The sequence below is a fragment of the Gossypium hirsutum genome, chromosome A12, assembly GCF_007990345.1.
Source record: "Gossypium hirsutum isolate 1008001.06 chromosome A12, Gossypium_hirsutum_v2.1, whole genome shotgun sequence".
NCBI lineage: Eukaryota > Viridiplantae > Streptophyta > Magnoliopsida > Malvales > Malvaceae > Gossypium > Gossypium hirsutum.
The window spans coordinates 4,436,510-4,444,294 of record NC_053435.1 but is presented as its reverse complement, the minus strand read 5'-3'; positions in this window follow the sequence as shown (position 1 = coordinate 4,444,294).

Here is a 7,785-nt window from a genome sequence, read left to right as displayed (position 1 = left end):
TGTGTCTACCCGTGTGGATGAAAATAGGCCATTTTAGGCGACTTTTCTCACCCTTTCATCCATTTCCTGCACTTAAACACAATTACACACTAATAGAATCCAACCAATCAATCATTTCAAGCCAAAACATGTATATTTCATTCTCAAACACAAAACATCACATTCAACTTACTTTGCATAATTAATCGTTCCTACAACTACATTATCAAATCAACCCCTATACATGCCATATAAATTAAAAATTTGTTTAACAAAAACTACCGGATTAAATTTGGATAGTGTGATCCTTGATGTAGATCCGATCCTCCGTTTGTATATAAATCAATCTACAAAACAAAAAAACATACACAAGTAAGCTTATAAAAGCTTAGTAAACTCATAGGCATAAGATATAAATCTTACCGAACATGGTACACAAACATATATCTTTTAAGTTAACTAATTCATCTTGTAAATTACAAATTCATTAATAAGCTCATTTGAATAATTTCCATGTTGCTATTCACAATTTAACTCCTTTGGGCCCATTTCTCATTCACTTCCATTGACAAATTAAGGAACAGTAATGGAATTGAGTGCTTCACAATCACATTGCCATGGTAAAACCATGGACTTGCACATAGTCACATATCACACACTGAAGCCATATCCATCCCATGGTCTTACACGGATCACATATAATACCGATGCCATATCCCATATATGGTTTTATACGGAATCACATTATCACATCACACTGACGCTATAGCCCAGCTATGGTCTTATATGGAATCACATTATCACATCATACCGAAGCCATAGCCCAACTATGGTCTTATACGGGAACACGTATCACATTGCACAGATGCCATAGCCCAACTATGGTCTTATAAGGGCGCACATATCACATCTTTTCTGTCAATTCATCACGGTCATAAAATGAAAGCACTCAAAACCATTGTTCTAACTAATTTGTACTTTTAATTAAACATTATTTAGTAATTAGTACAATTTGATAGTATTCATCTACAATAAGATACCTTAGCAATCATAAGATTTTCATAATAAAATATAGAACTTTTCCATATGAACTTACCTAGGCTAATTTGCAAAAGTCGTAAAAACTTAGGGACTATTCTTGCAATTTCTCCTTTCTACGATTCACTTCGTTTTCTTGATCTATAATTATAAAACCATTCCTTCATTAGCATCTATTTCAATTCTATTCTACTTCATAATTTATGCGTTTAATTTTTGAAATTATACTATTACCCCAAACTTTTTAGTTTTCACAATTTAGTCCTTGCTCAAATTATTCATCAATTGAGCTAATTCTTCTCAAATAACAATTTATCAAGACATTATAAACTACTTCAAATCCTTATAACACTCAAAATTTCATCACAAAACCCTAATTTCAACAACTTTCACAATTAGATCCTAAAAATTGATTTCTATAAAAATCTCTTCATAAAATCATCATATAATAAAATTAAAACCTAAATTCCATGATAAATCATCATAAACTTTCAGCACTTAGTCATGGAAACTTTCAAAATTACGCATGAAATCAAAAACTAATGAATTAAACAAATGGACCTAGTTGTAAAAGTCTCAAAAACACAAAAATTACAAGAAATAATCAAGAATTGATCTTACATGTAATAAAAATATGAGAGACCAGCTTAAAAGAACCCTTCAATGGTGTTTTTTCTGGAGAGGATGAAGAAAAATGAAGAAAACTCTTGATTTACCTAATATATCATATTTTACAATTAAATTTTTGCCTTATTTCCAATTTTGCCCCTTCTTCACACTTGATTTTTATTTTTCCTGCACACTCATGCTGTCAACCATCTAATTTGGGTCTATTTACATTTTAACTCCTTCAATTATAATCTCTTAAGCTATTTAATCATATTATATAGTTTTGTACTTTATTCAATTCAGTCCTTTTTCTTCAATTAGCTATCAAAATAGTAAAATTTCTTAACGAAACTTTAATACTAACTTATTAACACTCCATAAATATTTATGGCTCAGTTATAAATTTGAGGTCTCGATACCTCGTTTTTATCTCATTTAATCTATAAATTTCCTTTAATTCATAATTTTACTAATTCAAAAATATTTCTAAAACCACATTTAACTTTTACTTACTAATATCTAAACTCATATGTCAGATTTAGTGATCTCAAATCACTATTCCGACACCATTGAAATTTGGGTTGTTACATGATATACACATTTAGGTATTACTATTTTAACAATCATATTGTATTACCTATTTACGTAAAAACCTATACAACAGAGACAATAAGTTAAAAAAAAAAGTTTACTGTCTCAACTCTGAATTCTAAGAGACTGCATAAATACACTATATTTTCCCCCATGACAAAGTCTTTAAAGGTACCCATTTTCTACGTGTACAACACTTTTCTAATGGAGCTCCTTGATCCAACATAGTCGAGCTTGGTCCCTCATCGAATGCCTTATTCCACAGATCCAAAAACCAATAGTCAAAACCCTTGTAAGCTCAGTTGAACTTAGTGAGTTTCTTTACTACCAAATTTCATATCTTGCCCTTTCTTAATTAGGGTAAAATTTTTAAAATAAAATAAAATGCTTTAACTCCCTGTTTATATTCAAACTTTAACACTGATCTGTCGCAATTTGTTGTAGAATATTAAACTATTTTTTGTACTTAACGAGCTCGTAGGACAGTAATTTAGTTATGTTTTCTTTAGTTTTCAATTTTAGTTCCTAAATAATAAAATGAGCAATTTTGACTATTTATATGACCGAGTGGGCCAAGAAAGGTCTAAAGGTAGACTAACATATTCAGTGAATGGGTAGGACACTAATCGGAGGCCCGGAGACAGTAGACTACTCTTGATGTTGCAACAAAGAGCTTCAATGTCGCAACACAATAAATAAAGTACTCAAAAGGCATAGATTGCCTTTCGTGTCGTAACACAGCCAGAGGGTGTCGCGACACAACCCTAAAGACATACCCAAACTAGTAGATTGCCATCAGTGTCACAATGCAAGCCATAAGGTGTAGCGACACTGCGACACTGACGTGACGAGGCCAATTAATGAACCAAGGGTGTTTTTATCCACAACCATTTTTAATGGAAAATAGTCAAACAAATTAGGTCAAGGACCGACCGCCAACCTAGGCTTGTAAATAGGATTGCTATGCTAAGTTTATGGATAGTTTTTACTTAAGTTTTATTTTCCATTTCTTACTTAGTTTTATTTTCTATTTGTAATTCAGGTTTCTATTCAGTTGTAATTCTAGTTAGTTTATGTCATTCTTGGTGGAATCCAGATTGCGGATTCACCAAACTATTTGACGAATTACTATTCGCACTACTATTAATATATCAGGATTTTTCTAAACTCTCTTCTTGATTTATTTCTAATGTTTATCATTTTACTCAAGTTTATGATGTTTGTTAAATCCATAGGGAGCTAATTCATTAACAGAAAATTAACGAGAAGACATGAGATTAATTAACTTCTATGTAGGGTTTCTTAGTAGATCAGCTAGTTGGGATAGGAAAAACTTAAAACCCTAGGTTTGATGACCATATATGTGGGAATGAACCCAAAATTGGTATTGCCTATTCGTGAAAACTTACCCCAATCCTATCTGAACTGTGATGTTGAGAGATAAGTAGTTCTTGATGACCATTAGATTAATGGAAGACCAATAGGCCCTGCTAGGTTAATGACTAGTTGATTGGATATAACCCGAAATAAGAGTTAGTTATGAACACCGGAGTGAGTTAGTCTTCTTCGATTAGATTTGATAAAATTTTCAATTTAATTTCTTATTTATTTTTTATGTTCTTTTGAGTATTCTATAAATTATTATTTTTTGCCATCTTAAGATTAATCGTGATATAGTTTAATTAAATTACTAATTAGACCTATTAGCATAGAAGTTAGAAATAGTTTAGTTTCACCTCCCTTGGGTATGATCCCTGGAGTACTTCCATACTTCGTTGTAAAACTATATTACAACCTGACCCATATACTTGTAGAACCTCTTAATACTTATATTTTGGTTGCAACATTTACACTCTAGACATTAAAACGCTCAAAGGTGATCAAGTTGTTGGTGCCGTTACCGAAGAATTAACGCCACTAAATTAGTTTTAATTTTTTTTTACACTTAGTAGGATAGTTAGAAAATTTTTAAATCATAGATGCTATTTGTATTTTTCATTTTTAGTCAGTTAATTCACTAATTTATTTCATTTCATTGTGAATTCCAGGGTACAAGCAGAGGTAAGGAGATGTTCACCAAGCTTGTTGGCATGAAAGCTTACAAGACTAACTGCAAGAAATTGTTTTCCACTCACTAATAGCATTTCAATTTCACTTGATTGACTCTATAACTAGTAGGATGATGCAAGTTTTAGGGGCAATCCCTTTTGACATGAATTGTCCAACCTGTTATTAGGAATCCTCAGTTTGATTTTAACCTGAAATTACTATCATGGATATCTTCAAATCTCAAGTTTAGTAGTTATAAAGAAGGGGATCCAATAGCCTTTCTTCAATAGTTTGAGCACTTATACAGTACAGTTGTGTATGCAGATGTCCTATCAGATATTATTAAACTATTACTCATTCCATTTACCTTAGAAGGACAAGCAAAAGAATGGTTCGATGTGCTACCTCCTCACACCATTAATACTTGGGCCTAATTCATACTGTTATTCCTACGCCAAGTTGCACCTATAAGTAAGGTAATTAGCACATATAAAGAGCTATTTAGATTCAGGTAAGGTTCTATCGAAACATCAGGATAGGTATGGGATAGATTTAAGGTGATCATCCGGGCAATATTAGGAGGTGGTATTGACCTAGCTATACAATTGCATCATTTCTATGATGGGTTGGATGGGCAGAATAAATGACTGTTAGCAGGTGGAAGTATTTGGTCAAAGGCAGGCCAAGAAATAGTTATCATACTAGAGAAGATAAGAAGTAACGAGCATGTATGAGGTATAAGTCAAGAGCTAGAAACTTTGAGAGAGAAGTCATACCACTAGAAGTCAAATCTGATAATTCAGAAAGTGAGATGTTAACTGGAGCTGAATTAGATGAGATAGACATGAGGAAAGAAAACGATGAAGGAGAAGAGACCATGGAAAATTTGGAACGTGAAAATGACAAATGGGTTGTAAAACCCCTAACCCGTATCCGCTGCCAGAACAGGGTTTCAGAGCATTACTACCATTTACAGATCATTAAAAAAATTTTAAATACTTACCGATTCAATGCATCATATAAATAAATATATTACCATTCAATCAACAGTTTTGACACTTGTATAAGCATCAAACAGCAGCATTGTTAGTATACTTGCACATATCTGATATAAATTCAATATTGATATATCTATTTTCTCGACATATCGCACTTGAGTTTAATAATAGTCTCAACTTACATAATTTCCTTATATCAACATATCAAAGATAATCATATATGTACATGTCATGAAACATATCATGCTCTTACCGTTTCTTCATAAGCATATATCATTCATTTCATTATATCAATATTTCATACTCTATCATTTCCATATATTTTATGTATCTTTATTCCGGTAATAGTTTATATCAAACTTAACATAAATTATATTCCATGTACTTATACTTATTTCGTTTATCTATCTTTATAATTATTTCATATAACCATTCGTCATCTGATACATATTACCTGAATATCAATTGTTCAACAGATGTCATAGCGTCTCCCATCCACGGTCTTATTTACCTTTGACATGATGCCATAGTGTCTTTCAACTATGGTCTTACTCATTTTTTTGTCATGTTGCCATGGTATCTTTCAACCATGGTCTTATTCATTTCATGTCACGCTGCCATGGTATCTTTCAACCATGGTCTTATTTATTTCCCGTCATGTTGCCATGGTATCTTTCAACCATGGTCTTACACATTTCATATCAGGCTGCCATGGTATCTTTCAACCATGGTCTTACACGTTTCATATCAGGCTGCCATGGTATCTTTCAACCATGGTCTTACACATTTCATATCAGGTTGCCATGGTATCTTTCAACCATGGTCTTACACATTTCATATCAGAGAGCACACTCCCGCGAACCTCATCCTTACAGTGGGATTACTAGTCCAGGCTAAATCCCCTGTAATATAAACTCATAGAGTATTGTCGGGATTACCAGTCCAGGCTAAATCCCCTGCAACGACAATTACTCTAATGAGCTTGGATCTGAATTACCAGTCCAGGCTAAATTTAGACCCTAATTCGGATTACTCGTCCGGGATAAATCCATTTACATGTATTCTTCGGGAGGGCTATATCAGGATAGGATCACCCGTCCGGGCTAGATCCTTTTTACCGTCAATTCCTTTTCAGAGATCCATCGAATTTTCCTTTCATTCAACCGGGATTTCTTCCTCTTTTATCAAATATGTCAATGTTTCATAAAGTTTCATATAATGAACATTCAAATCATATTCAATCAAAAACATGCATTTCAAGCATTTAAGAATATAATTCAAGTTACATGAACTTACCTCATTGCTTGTTTGTGTTTATAATTTCAGTAATCCGATATCTTTTCTTTTCCACGATCAAGTCTCATATTTGAGTCGTCCGGATCTTTATAAATAAATTTGATCATCATTTTCATTCATTTCATATTCTAATGCATTTAATTAATGCTCTAGGTAAAATTATCATTTTGCCCTTAACTTTTAATTAATGACGATTTCGCCCTTAGGGTCAGGAAAATAAAATTCTTGCAATTTAATCCTTATTTCCAGCTATTATTCTCATATATATATTGATAACAGTCCATGAATTCTATAAAATATCAGAAGTTTCCATAATTTCAACACTTTTCAATTTAATCCCTAAAACATGTTTTCCCCCGATCTTGAACTAAATTAATAATTTCATTCAATTTTGTAATTTAAATAATAAAATAATCCATTTCATGCAATTTGGTCATTTTTGACATTTTTACAAAATTGCCCATAAAGTTTTATTTTTATTCAATTTAGTCCCTGAGCCTAAAATATGCAAATTAGCCATGCTAGATGAATATTCATACATATTTTTCCTCCTCCTCTCCATTCCACATCCTTAATGTAGATAACACACTTGTAAGTAACATTATCCATAATTTTTATTATTTACTTTTATGAATATTCAAGCTGTCCATCTATGTCATAGTCACTAAATTATTTATATCTGGAGCTCTAGAACTCTAAATTAAGATCCGATAATTTTCCCTGAAACTAGACTCATATATATTATTACCATAAAATTTTAAGAATTTTTGGTCCATTCAATAAGTACAGTTTATTCTTTAAAGTTACCCCTATTCTGCTGTCTGACAGTTGTGACCCTTCTTCACTAAAAATAAATTATCTCTTTATACAGAATTCAAATGATGTTCTTGTTTATTTATATTAAAAATAGACCCATTCAGAATTCTAGACATATAAATTTAAGTCCCTAATTATTTTTATTCAATTTTTTATAATTTTTCAAAGTCAGAACAGGGGAACCCGAATTCATTCTGACCTTGTCTCACAAAATTCATTATATCTCAAAATTTACAAATCTATTGCTTACACCGTTTCTTCTATGAGAAACTAGACTCAATGATATTTAATTTAATATTTTTTCATCTTCTAATTCGATTTATACAATTTATGGTGATTTTTCAAAGTTAGTCTACTGCTGCTGTCCAATACTATTTTAGTACAAGATATTAATTACCATGTTATAACA